The sequence below is a fragment of the Crocodylus siamensis genome, chromosome 12, assembly GCF_052110815.1.
Source record: "Crocodylus siamensis isolate JL-2025a chromosome 12, ASM5211081v1, whole genome shotgun sequence".
Lineage (NCBI taxonomy): Eukaryota > Metazoa > Chordata > Crocodylia > Crocodylidae > Crocodylus > Crocodylus siamensis.
In genome coordinates, this window is record NC_143406.1 from 50,134,801 (window position 1) to 50,154,105 (window position 19,305).

General features: G+C 63.7%; 1 protein-coding gene across 3 annotated transcripts in view; it reads left to right on the forward strand.

Moving 5' to 3' along the window:
* Window positions 1–19,305, forward strand: part of USP31 (ubiquitin specific peptidase 31) — a 68,847-nt gene that overhangs the window by 42,983 nt on the left and 6,559 nt on the right. For all 3 annotated transcript variants that reach the window (XR_016438751.1, XR_016438752.1, XR_016438753.1), the window contains exons 17-18: window positions 1,300–1,599; window positions 17,370–17,570. The gene's annotated coding sequence lies outside the window, so the exon portion shown is untranslated. The remainder of the gene's footprint in view (window positions 1–1,299; window positions 1,600–17,369; window positions 17,571–19,305) is intronic.

Genomic DNA, 19,305 nt, shown 5'->3' on the forward strand with positions numbered 1-19,305 from the left:
GTGTTGGTCTGAGGACGCAGGCCGACGAGGTTTTTTTGGGTAGATGTGATCTCTTTTATTAGGCCAAGTAAATAGTTTGAAAAATTGTTCTCTGCAAGCTTCCTGGCAAAACGCTCTTCAGGCATAGGCAGCAATCCCTCCACCGGTCCTCCTGGCCCAGGCAGTGACAGCTGAGGCTCAGCTCCCTAGCGCAGGGCAGAGCCTGCTCAAGCGGCCCTTGTGGGGTGGGGGAACAGCCCCCTCCCTGTCGCAGGGCCCTGCCTGTCCCAGGGCAAAGTGGCTGCAAGCTGGACCAGGCCTTCAGGCTGTTCCTCCCCAAAGCTGCACGACAGCCGTGCACTGGGTGATGGGGTCGAGGGGAAGCAGCGGAGACTAGGAGCTACAGTCCCCTTGCCCGTGAGGGCTTTGTCCCTTGGCAAGGGGCAGCACTGGCGGGGTCTCCCTTGCCTCAGTAGCCGCAGCCTGTCGCCCTTGGCAGGCAGAGGAGGCAGCCGCCGTTGTCTCCCAAACTGGGCCCTGCCCTTGCCGGCTGCGGCGCCCCAAGCTCCTTTTGTCACGCGCTGACCAAGCTCCAGCGCTGGAAGCCAGGCGGCTTCTCCCCACTCCTCGTGGGAGCTGCTCCAGCGCCTTGCAGCTCCTGCTCTGGCGTCCCCCTCCTCGCTTCCAGCCGGGGTTGGTCGCGGCCAGGTCAGGCCCGTTTGTTCTGTGCCTCCGGCTGGAGCAGCCTCTGCCCGCGGGTTTGTACGTGTGACCCATGTGTCTTTGATTCCCTGTCCTGGCAGGTGCAGCGGAGGTGGCAGAGATCCCACGCAGTTGGATGAAATGTTTCCCCTCCATGGAAAGCCGGGGATGCTCCTGTTCAGCTCCTCCAGCCACTGCCGGAGAGGCCGGGCACCCTGAGCTGGGGGAAGCTCTCCCCTGGCAGCAAACCCTCTTCCTCTGGTGCTGCATGGAGGGCTCTGGCCTTCACATGAGGGTGGCTATTGCAGCCCTGGGCTTTTGCCCCTCCAGGAAGCACCCCTGGACAGGGAGGACCCTGCTGTATGGGGCTGCCACTGGGGCATGGTGGGGCTCCGGCCTGCATTTCTCACCTGCCCCTCGTTGCATCTGCCAGTGCAGGCGCCACTATTGAAATGCACTGTGCAACTCCCCTATTTACATTTTGATATTCTATTAGCCTTTTTAAATGATTCCTTATTGAGCTGAGGCTTAAACTGTGTAAGACTGATAGTAATAGAACATTTAATTGTGTGCTTGTCTAAGTCTCTCAGTCCTAATTAAATATTGTTTTTCATTTAGTGGGTTATGCCGTGGTGGTTTCTCCTCGGTCACACATGAGTGGGGGGGCTCACCCAGCATGCAGATGAGGCCTCACCGCCAGCCCCGCGCCGAAGGGCCACGCCTGTGCCTGTGGCTGTGCCCGAGGAAGGAGAGCTCCCCCCAGCTGCGGGGTGCATGGGAGATGTTTGGAAGTCCCCCCCATCCTGATGGCGAATGCTGCTCCAGCGGCGCTCAGCTGCCGACTCGCTGGACAATGCACCCTCCGTGTCACGGCCCTGCTGAAGGTGCAGCCAGTGGGACCAAGGACCCCTGCCCTGGGTGAGTACCTGCCCGCATCGGCCAGAGGGTGCAGGATGGGTGCCTGCCTCATGCCCTGGAGCCGAGGGGACCTCTGGGCAGACTGGGGGGGGAATCCATCCTGTCTTGTATCGCCACAGCACCCCCAGCCTGGCAGGATTGGGGCCCTGAGTGTGTGCGGAGCAGGTTCTGGACACGAGCAATGGGCGCAGTGTTTTGGAGGGCAGATGTTCGTGTCTGTCCTGTGGGGCCTTGCTAGGAGGCGCCAGCGGTGGCTTTTGCTCTCTGCTGTCTCTGCTCTGTGTAGCCTGTGTCCAGCCCCACAGGGTCTGACCCTGACTGCTCCCCTACTGAGCGCTAACTGAGCGTGGGCAGCACCGTCTTGCCTGGGGAGGGATTGGGAGCTCCGAGTCGGGCAGACCAACTTACCTGCACACTAGGACTAGGACCTTGGGGGTCAGACTAGATGATCTGTTCAGGTCCCTTCTGACCCTAGAAATGATGAAGCTAGGAGATGGATTGTGATTCCTGGGGTCAGCTTGCAATTCAGGGCAGGCGACGCAGATGCGATGCCTCCATCTGGCTGGGCAGCTGTTGGCCAGACCATGCAGCTCTGGTGGGGGCAGCCTGGCTGCATTGTGGCTGTTGCAGCATCGTGGCTGCAGGCTAACATGCAGGCAGAGGGCCTGGGATGCTGGCCGTGGATGGGGGAGCAAACAGCTGGGGTCATGGCCCCTCTCCCTGCTGGAGCCTGAGGCCATGGGGAACTTCGTAGCTCCTGGCCGTGACCTCCCTTCCCCGCTGCCCGCACGCTTGCTTAGGCTGAGACCGAGGGTGTGAGGCTGCATGCAGAAACACGCGTGGGATTTGGCCGGGCTGAACTGGGGCACTCCCTGGGGAGCTCTCGAGTGTCTGTTAACACCCCTGGCGGCAGCAGGATGTTGGTGGCCTCAGCCCCCCTGCTTTTCCTGGGGCGGGGCAGGGATGATGCCCGGGACTGTGTCAGGGGTGACTAGTTTTGCTCGGGGTTGGACATTAGACTGGTTTGGACAGGACTGATCCTGCCTTGGGCAGCGCTTGGACTGGATGTGACCCTCGCAGGTCCCCGCCAACCCCATGGCTCTAGGGGTCTGTGCTGCGCCAGGCTGTCTGGGAGGGTGGGAGCCTTGGCCAGGTACCCTGTCCAGCCTCCTCCTCGCCCGCTGCTTGGTCCCGATGGAGGAGCAGGCAGGACCCAGGTGCGGAGTCGGGCATTTGTGCCCTCAAGTCACCTGCCCCCACAACCCCCCAGGCTCGCTGGGGAGCAGCCCCCACCCCTCCTCCATGCCCTAGAGCCTGGTCTGTGAGCCCCATCCCCCTGCTGCCTCCTTCCCCCCCCCCATCTCAGCCCCTTGCACACACCCAGCAGAGTCATTTCCACTCCCCTTCCTCTGCTGGGACGACTGTCGCCTCAGTCCCCATCAGCGGGATAAAGTGATGTGCCCGAGGTTGCATGGGGAGCCGGTGGCAGAGCTGTGTCCTCTTGCAGGGCCAGTTGCTGGCTGCTGGGGCAGGGACCGCTGCATCTCATGGGGTGGCCCCTGGGCTTGGCCACCTTCTGCAGAGCGTCGTGACTTCATGTCTTGTATGGAAATGGGGCTGACAGATGCCACGCGGAGCCCTGGGCCCATCACTTATTTATAGGTGATTCTATTAAGGAGATATTAATATCGCCCGAGGTGCTGGAATTGGAGTTGATACATTTTTATTGTTTATTAGACCGGCCAATCTCCCCGCCTCCTGCCAGGCTTTTATGGCCACTTATTAAATCGGGCGCCCGCTGCCTCTCCCTGTGCAGCACCGGGGGATCGACCCAGCGATTAGAAAACACTGGAGGACTCTGCTCTCCGTGATTAAATTGCATCTTTCCTCAGCTTGACGAGGGGTCTCGTGGGGTCGCTGCGGCTGTGGGGCCAGGCACCAGGACCCGGTGCGGGAGGCTGTGTCTTGGCCCAGGGCAGGTGCTGGCTCCTTGGCTGCAGCACGAAAGCGGGGGGGAGAAACGAGGCTGAGGTCCAGGCTGCAGGCACTGCTGTGGGGGGAGGTTGCTGTAGCAGGACCCCTGGGCCAGGATACCCCAGGCTGGCCCTTCCTTGGCTGCCTGCCCCCAGAATCGGGGGCCAGCGTGCCCCGTGGGGAGCTTGTGTGCATGGAAGCAGGGAGGTCCCCCTGGCGCTCCCACCCTGGACGTCTCGCAGGCGCTGGGGGTGGCAGGGGATGGCGAGTGGCTCCTTGCCTCTAGGCCACTGCTGGAGTTTCCTACCCTGCTTCACCCCCCTGGGCTGAGGCCTGATGCCACGATGTGGGCCCCAGGCACTGGGCTGGGCGACTGCTTGGCAGAGCTGCTGTCTGGTGCAGGCCCCTTCTTCCATGAGCCCCAGGGGCTGCTGGCTCCGCTGGGGGCTGTGCACCTGGACAAGCCTTTGGGCGGGAGCGAGAGCTCCCCAGGCCTGTTCAGCCTGCACTGCCGGTTTCTTCTTTCCACGTGGGCGGCCGGCACTGGGGTCTCGCTGTCGGGGGGAGCACACAGGGCCTGCCTGGGGCAGCGTCTCTTCCAGGGGAGCTGCCCCGCGCACCTGTCCCAGGACAGCCCCTCAACGGAGATGGCAGGAGACGAGGGCTTGATGCTGTCTCGCTGGCACCGGCTCGGAGCCAGTGCAGGAGCGCTGCCATCGATCGCAGCGCGTTAGGCCCTGTCGCTGGCATCGGCCGGCTCTTAAATTGTGCTCTTGTTAGAGCCCGGCTTCGCTGCTCTCAGCACTTTTTCCCCTTGGCTGCATATCGATCGCGGCTCCGCGGGATCTGCCCAACTGGTGACAATTTATGGGCACATGAAATGAGCTCCTCTTCTCACCCAGCGCCACACATAATCGCCAGTGCAGAGATGATGGGTTTTCCAACCCTGCTTGCCTGCTCCCCGCAGGGTTATCGCCCCACTTCAGTAGCCTGGCACTTGCCAAAGGGTTTCATAAATGCTCGTGCCCCAAATGGGAAGCGACACCGGCCGCCAGGAAGGGCTGGCAGAGCATCCCTCACACGGGGGATGCTCGCGTCTCCTCCTGGCACTTCACCGGAGCATCTTGTACGATCGAGTTCCCGATAGAATCGCTCTTTCCACCTGGCGACGAGGAATTGATGTGCGGCGTTTTTATGACACGGAGAAGAGGTAGATGGGGTCCCTCCGATTTAGCGTGTGAATGCAGAGAGGAGCTGCGGGGCTGGCGGGGCCCCGGAGCACCCCGTGCAGGGGCCTGCTCTGCTATCGCCTGCGCCTTGGTGCTGAAGAAGCCTCTCATTTGGGTTTCAAAGGGCTCTTATCTCGCTGGGCTCCTTATCGCCACACTTTCCTGGGGAAGGAAGCCGCTGCGGAGCGCTGAGCTGCCAGGGCTTTCATTAAATAAGCGGGAGAGGACGGGGTTGGAGGAGCAGGTTCTTCGGGCTTCAGCCCAGGCCTGCTATGGCTGCAGGTGGGCAGGGGGAGTCCTTGGGGGGGGTCTGGCCCATGTGTCCCTGTCTTGTGTCTGCAAAATGCTGTGGTCAGTCCCCCTCCAAGTGCCACACTGCACTGCTGCCTACTCCCTGCCCATGCACTGCGTCCACACCAGTGCTGCAAAGACCTCAGCTGGCACCGAGGTTTCTGGGGCATGACCGTGGGCACTAACTCGGCCGCTCCCGGGGCTGGGCATGGAGCACGATGGGAGGACGTGCCCTACCTGCTCTAGCTGCCTGCATGGTCCCTGGTGCTCCTGGTCGCATTGACACGTGCTGTTTCCCACTGGGTCACAAATCCCAGTTGCCGGCGCCGGCTCCTGGTGCTTTCTCCTGCCAAGTACCAGGATCAAGCTGCTCCGGGTCTCTCCCCATCAGGCATTTTTCCAGGCCTGGGGTGGTTTTGCTGGTGGTTTCCAGTCTCCTCTTTACCCTGAGGGCACTGGCTCAGCACAGCATAGCATATTTTGGGCTGGGGGGCACCAAGGTTGTATGTGGAGGCCAAATCCCTGCCCTGTTCCCCCCTGCAAAAGTACGTTTGCTTCCCTTCCCATGGCCCAGCACGGAGCTGTGCCACGCTGCTTGGCTCGACCACCCACAAGCCTGTCCCCAGTGCCCCTGCCTTGCTCCCAGCACCGTGACTGCTGCATTTCGCTGTGGAAAAAATGCTCGTGGCTCAAGCAGGCCCCATGTTCTGAGTGACCCACGGCACTGTCCTCCATCTGATGCCGTCCACGGGCCGTATCCACCGTGACGCTCCATTCCCGAAATGCCCCGAGTAGTGTTGACTTCTCTTTGGTTCCTGGGCCCCCCTTGGAGCAGCCGCTTCTGTGATGATGCTGCCTGACAAGTACCCTTGCAAGGTGTCTCCTCCATCCCGAGTCCGTCTAACCCGTGCTGTCCCGGCTGTACCTGGCGCCAGATCTCTAGTCAAAGTCGCACCTGCCCCCCCCGTGGGGGTCGCACCTGCCCAGCGCTCCTTATCCTCCAGACTTGTGAACACAAGGAGCGAGGTCTGCTTGCCGCACATCCGTGCAGAGCTTCCTGGCCTTTACCATGCTATCAGCTTTCCTCTTTCCCCAGGACAGATGTCTGGCTTTCCAGCTTGCCATTCACCGCTCACACCTTTTGCTCTTTGGATATTGGTATGCTGCCAGCCTTCTTCCAGGCTTGAAAACTGTCCTTGGTATTTCCTAACTCTTGGGATGTCACTGCCAGCAGCCTGTGGCATCCTCGGCCAGCTCTCTGTAAACTCTTGGCGGCGGGCTGGCCAGAGCTACCCAGCGGGTCTGCACATAGGATGAGTGAGGCATGGCGGGTGCAGATGGCCTGGTCTTGAGCGCCAGGATCCCTGGGAGGGTCTTGGGTCTTGTAACCTCCAAGTATCTCTGGGGGCGGGGGGGGAATGTTGGTGGCAGTGGCCGGTAGCTGCATTTGGGACAACGGGAGGAGGGTTTCTGTGCACCAAGTGGAGACCATTCCTGACCCCAGCTCAACCGTGAGCTACAGGAGCTTGGTATTTGGGTGCTACCCTTTGCTCGGTCTCCAGTCAGGGCTGCCCGGTCCTTCCCTGCTCGCCCCCACGCGCGGCTAGGTGGGGGAGGCCAACGCCCGCTGGCTGCAGGAGCCGTTCGGCACATCGCTGCGTGGTCCTTTCGCCACATTCGCTGCCTGCGTGGGAAAATCGGCAGCAGTCCCAGGTCCAGCCCCATCATGCGGGGCTCTCGGGGAGAGCGAAGGGCTGCGTGCGCCTGCTCCGTGATGAATTGATCCTTCCTAAACATCTCAAATCTTTCTCCAGCTATTCATCAGCCCCGCGACAAATGCAGCTGTCAGCCCCACTGACGTCCTGTTTTAAATACCTCTTCCAGCGTGCCTGCGCCGACAGAGCGCGGCAGCTGCTTGGAAAGCTCATCATTTTTTAATGTGCTGCAGTTCTTGGGCTTATGGAATATTTATAACAATGTCATTATTTACCAAGCAGGCTGTGCGCCTTGCAGGGATCCCTGGCTGGCTACTGCATGGTGGAGGGGGCTGGGCTGGGCTGGGATGAGGGCTCTGGGGGCTGATTGCACCCGCTCCCTCCCTTGGGAGCCAGGCCTGGCATTGGGCCGCAGCCTCCTTCCCGCCCGCCCTGGGCACTCACCTTGGAGGCTGGCTCCGTGCCCCAGCTTGCCTTGTGCGGTGCAGCCCTCGAGCCTTCTTGGCCGCCTGGAGCCCGAGGGCTTGGTCTTGCCCTGCTCCCCTCAGTGCTGTCCTTGGGCTTGGCTCAGTCCCTGCAACACCCGCCCTGCCCGGCTCCCCCTGTACCTTGAGCTGCTCCATCAGAGCGGCCAGAGACCGCGTGCTCCTGGGGCAGGGACCCTTGGCCCCTGGCACCCTCCTCTCTGGGCTGGAAGCAGCCAGCAAAGGAGATCTGGATCCAGCTGCCGGCACCAAAGCCCCTCGCTTGACCGCGGTGCTGGCAGAGCCCGTGCTGGGGCCTGGCTTGTCTAGCCCCACTTGCTGCCCCGAGCTGGCTCGGTCCTAGGCAGCCGGCGATGGTGATGGCCTTTGCCCTCGGTCGCGGTGATGCCTGAGGCTGCTGCGTGCGTCTCCTGGACGGCCGCAGCGCTCCAGCCGGGCCCAGCCGAGTGCCCCGTGCCAGCATCTCGCCGAAGCCTGTTGCTCTCCCCTCTGTGGCTCTCGTTGGTCCTGCCGCTGCAAGGGAGCGATGCAGAGTGTCCCGTGCTGTGCGCTGGCCCGCCGTTGGCAGTAGGACGGCCAAATCCGTGGGCTGCCAGCCCGGTGCCAGGTGGGCCGCTCGAAGCAGGGGTGTCGCAGGCCCAGGCTGGCACGTGGGTCCTCGCAGCTCACCCCGGGCCCTCCGCCTGCGCCAGAACCGGATCCCTCTCCGCTCCCACTTTCATTAGGGTAAATTATTGGCTTCAGAAATGCCGAGTCAGGCAGCTGAGGTCATCGACAAATGTTTCCTGCTAAATGCATTGATTGGGGGCTGCGTGAAGCCTCCTGGGCTCCTTGCAGCGCAGTCTCCCGTTCGCACTTTTAGCTGGGGGCAGGAGACAGCTGAGCCGACCATGCTGGCTTGCCTTGGCTGGCCTGTTCACGCCACACCGAGTCCAGCAGGCCCTCTTAGCATTTGAAGCAAGAAAGAAACCGTTGTCTTCCCCTATTTCTGCATGCACGGGGCAGAAATTGCTCAAATAGCATGTGCTCGTGTGCATGCATGTGTCCGTGCATTTGTGCCCAGAGTAGGGGTGAAGGCCTTGGCAAGAAGACCCAGCTAGGAGGCAAGTTGCGCTTCCCTTTCTGGCCCCAAGATGGGCAGCGAACTGGTCTTTTGGGCACGGCTACCTCCACTGCTGGAACAGGTCGGCTGTGCAGCACCTGAGCCCAGGCACAGTGACCGTGTGGGAAGCGCGGGGCTGCGGAGGGAGAAGCGATCTCTTCCTTATCCTGCAGACTAAGACCTGGGTCCTGGGTCCACGGCTTTGTGGTTCCCTGTCACCCAGGGCAGCTTCCCAAGTCGCAGCAGCCCCATCCGGGGGAGCGAGCCTGTGTCTGCGTCTCTGGGCCCCGGGGATGCCCCTGCTGCAGCCACAGCCGAGTGCCCCGGGATGCGGAGGGAAGGCCCCTGTCCATCGCTGCCCTGCAGCCCCAGGCAGACCAGGGGGAAACCGTGCGTGCCCATCTTCGCGCTGCCCGGCAGTTCTGCCCTCTCCACTCGGGGACCATCATCGGGCAAAGCTCTGTCCCCAGCTGAGCCTCGAGAGCGGGGCTGGGCTGCTGGCTGGCGCAGCTACACCCGGGTCCGATGCTTCCACCGTCTCCGGCGCTGCGCCAGGCCTCGGGGGAGCTGGGGTGTTCTCAGCTCTGCCACTGAGCTACCACAGGTCCTCGGGTGTGTGACTTCACCGCCCTCGGCCTATTCCCCCCACCCTTTGCTGGATCAGGCACAGGCGCTCGGGGTGGGGTGTGCTGTGCACAGCAGGACGGGGCCTCCGCAAACGCTTTCTCCGGGTCCGTTTCCACCCATGAAATCTCCGCGGAGGAGACCGCAGAGTAGCGGGAGGGCAGAGCTGCTGGGAAGCGGCAGGGAGGGGGCCAGGCCTCGCTGCCGAGGGGGGCAGTGTCCCGGCACCCTCTCGCCAGGCCGGGCCCAGCAGCCGGATCGTGGCCCCGGCTCCGCTCTCCCCTCGCACTCGTTCCAGGCGGGAAAGACCCTCCCGGGGCCCCGCGCTCCTGTCGGCTTGTTCTTCTGGGTGTCGCAAACACGGTAACATCTGCTCTCCGCGCCATTCGCCAGCATCTAATTCTTTTTTTATTGAAATGAGTTTAAATTGACTGAGAATATATTAGATTACCCGTTCCCTGAGGTTAGCACACTCGGAGAGATGTGAATAAACTGCACAGTTAGCAGCACGCTCACGCTCGCCCGCCCGCTCCCTCCCTTTTTTAATCTAAGGGAAGCCAGCTCCCCCGGGGACTGGCGTGTTTCCTAATGACCTTAATGAGTTTCCATAGCAGAGGTCAGGTTTATCTGGAAGGGCTGGTAATGGCCGGGCAGGAAGGTGGCTCTCTCCCCACCGCTGCCAGCCTCCGATAGCTTTGTGCTCCAGACGGTAAATAAAGCAGGATGCGATAGCTCTGCCTGGCCCGTGATGAATACATTTTCCCCTTTAATAGGCAGAAGCGTACGTATTGCAAAGCAATTCACGAAGACCGTATGACAGTCTTTAAGCATTTTAATATTTTGCCGATGATTTATCATTGGTAATGAGCAGATGATATACTCCACTCCGAGGCTATGGATTATCTATTAAAGCTGGCCCCATAAAAGGCAGCTGCAAATGACACACTGCTAACAGGAAGCAGAAAGGACGAGTTATCTTGTGTTTAACAGCAGAGGTCAACAGCGTTTGCCACAGGTCAGGAGATAACGTGCCTGGCCGTGCCCCCGTTAGCGGCTAAGGTAAATGCTCTGCTCCTGGGCTGGGGGGTTCGCCTGGGCCGGACCCTGGGCTCAGCGTGGGAGCCAGCCCTCCTTCATGCTTGGCCCGGGGGGGGCGGCGGTGCTGATGCCCTGGGCCTGGCTCCGCGACGCCTCTCCGGGGCTGTCCGTGCCGCCACGCGCCGGCGCAAGTCCTGCTCGCTGCTTTGCAGTGGCCGTGTGGAGCAGCCCCTCGCCGTCCGGCCCAGGCTGGCTTGTCCCGGGGGAGCAGGGGAAGCAGCCCTCCCTGCAGAGACGGACGGGGCCCGAGCCCGCGGCAGGAGGGGACGTGGGTGCCGTCGGCAGGCGCGGCGAGGTCCCGAGCTTGGTGCGCGGCGCGGCGATCCCAGCGCGCTCGGGGGCTCGTGGAGCCCCGTGCTCCTGCAATAGCAGCAGAGCAGGCGGGCAGGGGGCCGGTGTCGTGTCCCGAGGCAGGCATCGGGTGTTTCGGGCCCCTTCCCGTTGTCCCGGGAGCTGGCCGTGCCCTCTGGAAACAGGCTGCCCTGCGGGGCTGGGCATGGCCCGCCCTGCTGCGGGGCAGGTAGGTGAGGAGCCAGCATCCTGTCCGGCCCCCGGAGCAGCGAGGGCTCGGTGCTGGACCTGCTGCGGATGGCAGCTCGGCTCCGAGGCGAGCGGGGGCTTTGCAAGGTCTCCTGTCGGGCGCCCCGTGCAAGGGCCTGTTGTGTTGGGGGTGCCGCCTGGGCCCCTCGGGCAGGAGCCTCTGCTGCCATGCGTCACCCTGCTGAGCTCCCCTTCTCGCCGCCAAAATGCCCACGCAGCCATGCTCCAGCCCTGCAGGAGGAGGTGGGGCCGCGGCCGCGTGGGCTGCGCTGCAGGCGCAGGCACGTCCCGCCTGGCCACGGCAGTGGGTGCCCTGATGGGACGTGCAGGAGACGAGCGAGCCGCAGCCTTTCCCTGCACCCCGGCTCTGGCCCCTGCAGAGGGTCCCTTGCAGCCAGGACGCCTCGCTGCGGGGCCACGGGAAGGGTTCCTTCCTCTGGGCCGAGAGACCAGGGTGTGGGGAGGAGAGCAACCGGTCACCTCCGTCGCTAGTGCCCAGGCACAGGGTCGTCCCAGGGCCCCCCCTCGCGGTGCCAGGGGCAGCCAGGCCCCGGCAGCAGGAGCAGGAGCCCCAGCTCTCCTGCGGGCACCCCGCGCCGCTGGGCATCTGGTGGGCTTCCTGCGGCTGGGGCAGCTCGACTGGAGACGGAAGCAGGGCCGTACCCGGGGGAGCCCCCGGTCCCCCGCAGGGCAGGCCTGGGCCTGGGTCTGGCTCTGCCGGAGCGGGCGCTCGGCCCCTGTGCCTGCGGCCCGGGCTGGGCTGGGCAGAGCCGCATCACGTTCTCGCCAGCCCCGCGGGACCAGGAGCTGGTTGTATGCGCTGGAGCTGGAGCTGCGGGGAGGCGAGGCCGCGCTGATGCCGCTGATCTGTGCGTGCCGCGGGTGCCGCGCCGTTCCCGGGAGGGGGCACAGGGTTTCCCGTGCTACTCCCGGACTCCCATCCATCCCGGCTGGTGCAGAGCAAATCCCTCTCCTCCCCCCCATGCCCACAGCACTCCCCCAGCGCTAGGAAAGCTGCGGGTTCAGTCGGCACCCCTCCTGCCTTTGAGCCTTGGCAGCCTCCCCCTGCTCCGGGGCCCTCGGGCTGCCCAAGAGCCCCCTTGCACCCTCTGCCCTGGCCCAGGCGGGCGGCTCTGCCTGCTCCCTGCAGACCGAGGGGTCAGATGTGCGGGCATGCTTGCAGCCTGGCAGTGCCCGCGTGGCTGCGCGCGCCCCGCCGAAGGCCCAGGCGCTCCGGCCAGGCTCCAGGCAGTGGCCCCGGGCTGGCGGGGCCACATCCTGCTCTTGGCTGCAGATCTCTCGTGTGGTTTAGAGCGGACGGGGTCAGCGTCTCCTTCCCCCAGGCACAGAGCCCGCCGCGGGTCGGTGAAGACCGGCCGCCCCTCGCGACGCCCCTGGAGCGGCGGCTGGTGCTGGTGGGGAGATTGTGCCGTGCTCGATTATTATGCAGCCTTCGTTACAGCGAGATTAATGCCGGTTATTGGACTGGGAGTTTTATCACGGGAATGTTTCCTCCTGGCTTCGGAAACAAACCTGGGTGTAGATTTATTACCCAGCAAATAAATACGAGTTCAGGTTTACTTCACCTCCTCGTTCATTGGGAAGGAACGAAAATGTAAGCAAAATATTAAAAATAAAATAGACTCAGTTTTACTTTAATTGACCTTTGATTCTCAACTTAATGCCTTCCCCATGTTGCTGCTTCAACCTTTAATTTCTTTTGGTGAAGTGGCGCTGTTCAATGATTCATTCTGTCCTCAGGCAAAGCACACACTGTAATTGGTTTTTAACTTCCTGGAATGTCAAAGCCAGGATTGAAATTTTACGTATCACACCACCAATTCAATACTGGCTTTAATAATAATGTTGCAGAAAGGGAGGCAGATTTACAGCTGTAGAAAAATGTAATCAAATTCTGAGCCAGAACGCAATAAGTCCAAATGCTAGTTTTCATTTGGAAGCTTGTTAGATAAATGTGGTATCACCTGAACTGCTCCAAAATCATTTCTTCCTTTCCCTGTAATAGCAGCTGTCGCTGGAGGAGGTGGGAGAGGGAGCTAGACGCTGGTCTCCATGCCGGGCGAGCTGCGGCTCCGGGCACGCCGGCACGAGAGGAGACACTTGATGCAGGTGGTCAGTCCGAGCCGGATGGCCCGTGTCGGTCCCGGTTCGTCCCCAGCACGCCCGCTGGGCTGTTGGCGGGCGGTCGAGAGGAGGGATGCCATCGCTGGGCACTGTGCCGCTTGCAGGGTGGTGCTGAGGCCCAGGCTGGGCACGGGGCTGGGGGTGACCCGCGCCCCCGGCTCCTGGCCCGTGGCTCCCCATGCCCCGCGCCTGCATCCATGGTGCGTTTGGGATCCTGCTGGGCATGAAGGAGCCTGCTCCAGAGAGGAAGAAGCGCGGCTGGTCTGAGCCCGGGGTCGCAGCTCGGTGCCAACCTTGGTGGGGGCCGAGTGCCCGGGAGCATCTCCCGGGGCTGGGACGACCCTCCCGCCCGCGCGGCTGGGGACGCCGTCCGTGCCCGCCCAAGCGCCTGCTGGCTCTGCCCGGAGAGGGGCCAGGCGCGGGGCTCAGCCCTGGCCCCGCGCCCAGCGAGGTGTGCGCCAGCCAGAAAAAACCACCCCTAATACACTGCAAATGCCAAATAAGTAATCGATTCCAGCCAATTAATGTCTGATACAAATGAATCGCCCCTCTCTCCCTCTCTTATTACTGAATGACCTCCAGCCATCCATTAGTTTAACAAATGATATGCGAGGGTTTGCCATGGCTAATGACTCTGGATTAAACCCAACGACACCTAATTCATCAATGCTCCTCCGCCGCAGCCCTCCATTAGGTCTGCTGGTTGTCCATCACTGTGGTTTTCTTGCAGCTTGGCACTGGGGGAGTTGTTTGGCGTCCGGCGGGACTTGCAATCTCTGCAGTGGATGTGGGGCCTAGAGCGGCTGGAACCGGGCGGCCGGGAGATGCCCGGTGCTTTATGAGAGCTGGGCTGGGCGCCACGTGCACGCTGGAGCCCTGCACGCACGGGCCCAGGCCGCGCCAGCCGAGACCTGCCCTCGAGATGGGAGCCGGCGCCACGGCCTCGGTGCCACGCTGCACCGTGCAGCAGGTGAGGCCAGGGAGGAGCCCACGTCTCCACCTCCGAGCTCATGCCACGGGCAGGGGGGCAGCCAGCAGCCCCCAGCGCCTGGCTGGTGCAGCCCCACCGAGCAGAGCTGGGACGCTTCCTCTGCTTCACCCAAGCCTTTTAAATAATACATGGCCTCGCGTTTGAACATCCGGGAGCCCTTCCCTTCTCGCTCGCTGCGTTGCACGCTCGCCGTCTCCGGTGAGTTGCTGTCGACAGGCGCAATTAAAAATTCTCCTTCAAGTGCAGAGCGCTGAGGATCCGCTTGGCGCAGCGCGCCCGCTCCCGGGGGCTCGCCAGGGCCACGGGCCGTGGGATGGCAGAGGAGCCGAGGCCGGAGCTCAGCCTCGTGGCTCATGGTGTGCGGCCCCCTTCTTTACTCGCAGCTGCTGGGCGGAAATCCTGGCACGGCTCCACTCTGGGGCTCAGGTACGCAGCATGGCAGCTGTGCGTGGCACCATGTGATCCTGGTTCGTATGTCCAGCCCCCGAGCCTGGGGGTGTTTGGAGCCGGGGTCTGGATCTGGGGCTCTCGCTGGCCCAACTCCGGGGCCTCCTTGGCGTGGCGCAGACCGGACAAACCCCTGCCGGGTGTGGGAGCCCTGATGCCTGCAGGCAGTGCCGGCTCACTGGAGGCCAGCGGAGGACGTGGTCTGGGTGCGCGTGGCTGTGGAAAGCTCCTCGTCCTCATTCGTGACACAGATGTGCTGGGCTGCCAGCGCCGCGGCTCCCAGATGTGTCCAAGGTGCAGCCGTGCCCGCTGCTCCCAGCCCCTGAGCTGGCGCTGCCAGAGACCCCAGGGCCCCCGGCTTTCTTTTAACCCATCCCAGGGGGGTCGTGTCCCTCTCCCGGGCCTCGGATGCAGGGATGGCCGGAGCACCGTCCTGGGGCTGCGGGGGCCGAGTCCTTAGCGGCGACACCCCGGTGTCCGTGAGCCTGCTGTGCCGCGGGACAGCGGCCAGGAGCTGGTCTCGGGGGGCTCTGGGGCGCCCGTTCCCGTGCAGGCAGGGGGACATGGAGCCCGCGCGGTGCTGCTGCATCTCCCCCGAGGGCTGGGGGCTGCGACGACGCCTCCCTGGCCCCGTGCCGCGAGCCAGGCCGGCCACGCGGGCAGACGGCGGCCCTGCTTTTAAGGCGCTCTCATTTTGCTCATCTGCATTTAATAGCGGTGCTTTGACCTGCAGCCAGATAAAGTGCCCCACCAAGTCTCGAGAGCCGCTCTGGATCCCAGCGGGGAGGGGAGGCCAGACCGGGCCAGGGAGCAAACCGCAGCCCTAAACACTTTCTCCAGAAGGTTTCCTGGCACCCGGCCGAAGGAAAGGCGACTCGGGGAAGGGCAGCATCGGCCGGCAGGGCCCGCCCCGCGCCGTTAGCCACCTCCGCCACGCGGGAAGCACCACGGCCCCCAGGAGCCTCCGTGGGCTGGCCTGGCAGGCCAAAGCGGTGCAGCCGGGAGCCCCCGCTCGGCAAAACGCAATCGTTTAGTGGAGCGACTTTCCTGCTTGGCTGCACATCCAAACTCATTTGCAGCTTAAATTTCACAGGAAATTAAGCTCTCCCAACAGGGCGGGGGAGAAGACGGCACCGGGTAAATGTTAAACCTGTCACAAACGTGTCCCATAAAGTTTCCTGCGGATGGAGTTTCCCCTGGCCCTGAAGCGCTCGTATTTCTGAATCGTGGTTTTGCAAAGCGCCGGGCACTCCTGGGACTCGCCGTCCCGGCACGTGCAGTCTGCTGCGTTAGAGAGTAGGGCTCCCGGGAGGCAGTGAATTGAGAGCTGACGCTTGGCCTGATTTTTTTTTTTTTTTTTTTTTTTTTTATGGCATTGTGCAAACAGCGGTAGGAGCTGGGCTGGGCTCTGACGATGCTGGGGGCCCTGGGGCCGTTCCCAGCTCCGCACCGGGCCTCCGCGACCTCTCCTGGAGCGGGCCGGGGCCTCGGCGAGGCGTGGGCCAGCTGGCTGCATCCTTCGGGCTCCGTGGCAGGAGTCCGTGCGCTCCTTTCTCCACTTCAAAGGCGGCAATGAGACAGCACATAAATATTAAATCAAACCCTGCAAATGAGGCTCTGTGTCAGACGCCTGCCCCGGTGCTGGCTCCTCTGAATCGTGCCGGGAAGGTGCGTAAATGGCTGTTACTCCGGGTCAGGAAGGGTTAATCGGCAGAGGTGCCGTCAGACGAGGGAGAACCAGGTCCCGTTCGCTGCCTGCTGTCGGCAAAGGGCAGCGCTGTCCAGGCGCGGTGGACAAAGCGGTCCCCTTCGCCGAGGGCTGCAGGGCACGGCTGGATCGGTTGCAAGCACAAGCCTGTCCGCTATACCCAGCCGGCAGCGTCCAAGCCCCGAGGCTCTCCGTCGCCGCTGCCTACCGCGGCTGTCGAGGGGGGAAAGGGAGGACTGGGGGGACCCTGGCAGCCCGGTCCCTGCCAGCCCGCTGGCCAAACAGCTGCCGGGGGCAGGGATGGCGTGACGAGGACAAGTGACCTCCTGATGCCAGCTCGCGTCTGGCGTCTGGCTGCGTCCTGCCTGCTCCGTGGAGCGTGCTCCTGAGCTCTTCCTACTCGGGATTTCAGCCCCGCTTTATCCCCTGGCACGAGGCGTCTGCACGCGGCAGAGGGAGCAGGGGAGGCCGGAGGAGGAACTGGCAGCTGGGCCTGGAGCATCCTTGCGATGCTACCGGGTGCAGGGGACGCCGGTCCCCTCTGGCAAGGGATGGCCCCGCGATGCAGCCAGGGTGCAGAGGTGCCCGTCCTGCTGGGGGGGGACCCGGCTGTCCGTGGCTCGGAGAGATGGAGCGTGGAAAGGAGCTCCCTCCAGCCCTGGGCACGCTCCTGCCCTTCCCCGGCGGGGCTCACGGGGCCGTGTCTCCCCGTCCCCCCCAGCCGCTCGTGGCGCTGGGTTGGATGCCTCAGTCGTCTGTCGCGCGGTGCCGTGGCTGGCAGGGCCCCAGGCCCCGGCGCAGCGGGCAGGGCCTTTCCCAGGGCTGCGATCAACTCGCAGCGAGCCAGCCCCGTCTCCTCCGGGGCAGCGTGCGGCGGGCAGGCGGGCGGGGACGCCTCTCGGCGCTGGCACGAGGCGGAGGAGCGTCCCGGGGAGCGGCCGTGCGTGCGGGGTGCTGCAGCCCTGCCCTGCGCGCCGCGGGGCCTGAGACGGGATCGTCGGGGCAGGCCGCCGGACGGTGGAGACCACGGCAGCCCCGCGTGTGCCTCCAGGGCCCCGGTCCCTGCTCCAGCCCCGCGTCAGCGTGGGGCCTGCCTTGGCCAAGACACGTTGCCCAGCCCTTTTCTCCGTCTGTCCCCTGTGTGGGGGACGATGCCAGAAGCACGTGCAGATTCTGCTAACGCGGCGCTGCCCATCACCGCAGCCGCCTGCGATCGCTGGGCCCCAGCGCCGCCCCCACCCCCGCGGGGCAAGACCAGCCGAGCGTCTGCCCGGCGAGACCCGCGGGAACGTTCCTCGGGGTCCGCGTGCCGCGGCTCGTCTCCTGCCTCGGAAAGCAGGGCCGTCCGTGCGAGATGTTGAATAGTGTAATGTATGGAAATGACGTGCCCAAGCTCATATTGTGTCTGTTCTGCTTGATAGGCTCCTGTTAAACGACTGCTGCGGAAGTGCTCCGGCGGGAGCACGGTGGGTCTGCGCTTCCCGGAGAACGGGCGACGCGGCGCCCGCTGCCCCCCAGACGTGCCTCCCGCAACGCGCTCCTGTCAGCTGTCCTTTGGTTCCCCGTCGCGGCACGTTGTCTTCCGCGATGATTCAGCTCCCAGCCCTCTCGCATGCTTCGAGGTATCATTTAATATTTAAGTACGTGTCACTAGAGCGCCAGCTTCGCGCACACTCGGCGGGGGGCCTGTTCATCCTGTCAACCCGCGTTACGGGTGACGGGCGTTTCGTGCAGACCTCCCCGGGAGAACCGGCCCCGAGCCCGCGGCAGCGAGCGGAGCTGCTCCGCCGGTGCCAGGCCCGTTTCCGATTCTGTTTCTTCCCAGGCTTTGCCTTTTAATCCTAATTACGAATAATTTTCGGGCGTTGGCTGAAGCCACGCGGGAGCTAATCCGACGTGACATCCTAATCGGCCCCGAGTCCCTCCAGTGACGCTCGTGCAGGCGCCGGCGAGCCCCGCTGCGGGGCTGTGAGGCCAAGATGCAGCTGCCTTCTGGGCAGCACGGTCCTCTGTCTCGGTGCTTGCTCTGGAGGAGCTCTTGCCGTGGCTGGCAGGTGCTCGGCCCTCCCAGGCTCTCCCGTCTCCAGGGGCTTCCCTTGGGCAGCCTGTCTGCGACCAGCCGGCATGGGGCACCCATGCACCAGGGCAAGGGTAATTCACGCATCACGGCGGAGCGATGGCCCGGCAGGGTGCTCCCGTGGCAGCCCGTGCCCCCTCGTGGGACTCCTGCCCTCTCCTGACGCCCAGAAAGTGGTCTGAGCAGCGGGTGCTGTTCTGCTCGTGACAAGGGACCAGGGTCGAGTCAGTGGTGCCAAGACGGCCCCGAGCACCTGCCAGGTGGGTTTGCTTCCTCGGGAGGAGAGCCGGGGCAGGCAGTGGGTGGGCTGGGGGTGCTCGCCAGCCAGGGAGGCAGGAGCGTGGGGCAGCTTCTCATGGGAGCTAGGGGCAAACCCCCCCGAATAAGGCCCAGGGTGGCCCCGTCTCCTTGCCCGGCTGAGCCCTGGCTCTGGGCCGGCTGCAGGCAAGGAGAGAAGGGCCTGGCCAGTGAGACCAGGGACCTGTAACTCGCCCCAGCCCCCCCGCACCCGGGCTCTGCTCCCAGCCCCCGAGCAGGTGCCGCCATTTGCAGCAAGGGCTCGGAAAGCTCCTGGCTCGAGCATCGCGGGGTTTGAGCCCAGGGCGCCAGTGCGCACGGCCGGCGCAGGTGCCCCGAGACATGTAACCCCGGGGTTACAGCGGCCATCTGTCAAGCCAATGCTCTCGGTTGCAAGTCGGTCCCGCTGGCCGGGGAGAGCGTCCGGAAAGCCCGGGCTGCCTCTGCTGGAGTCCAGCCGGTCCCCACCAGCGTCCCGGGCGCCGGCAGCAGTGCGCGGCGCCTCTCTGCTTCCCGAATCCTCTTTGCCCAAGTCAAGTGTGAACTCGGCGCGTTGGCTGCCGGCCCGCGTGCCGCCCCGGCACCCCTCCGTGAACTTGTGCACTTCGCCCCATCTGCCCGGCCCGGGAAACTCGCTGGCTGATCAATGAAGCCTTCGCTGCCTGTCAGCTCCAATCTGCTCAGCCTCTTCATCGCTGGGGTTTCTCGATACAAAATCATTCGGCGCTGCAAAAAACCCCGCGCTGATGAGACCCCGCTGCGCCGCCTCGTGCCTCCCCGCCGCGCGGCGCAGCGGTAGGTGGGGCTGGGGCTGGGAGTGACAACGACCCCTCTTACCCCGGGACAAGCTCTTCCCTGCGCGAGCTGATGAAACCGGGCCCCAGCCTAATTGGTGCTATTGCTGGCGCTGCGGCTAATTCTATTGTTTTACAGCCACGGGGCTGTGTTTTCTATTGATTTCATAGGTTGCTAATGGTCTTTTT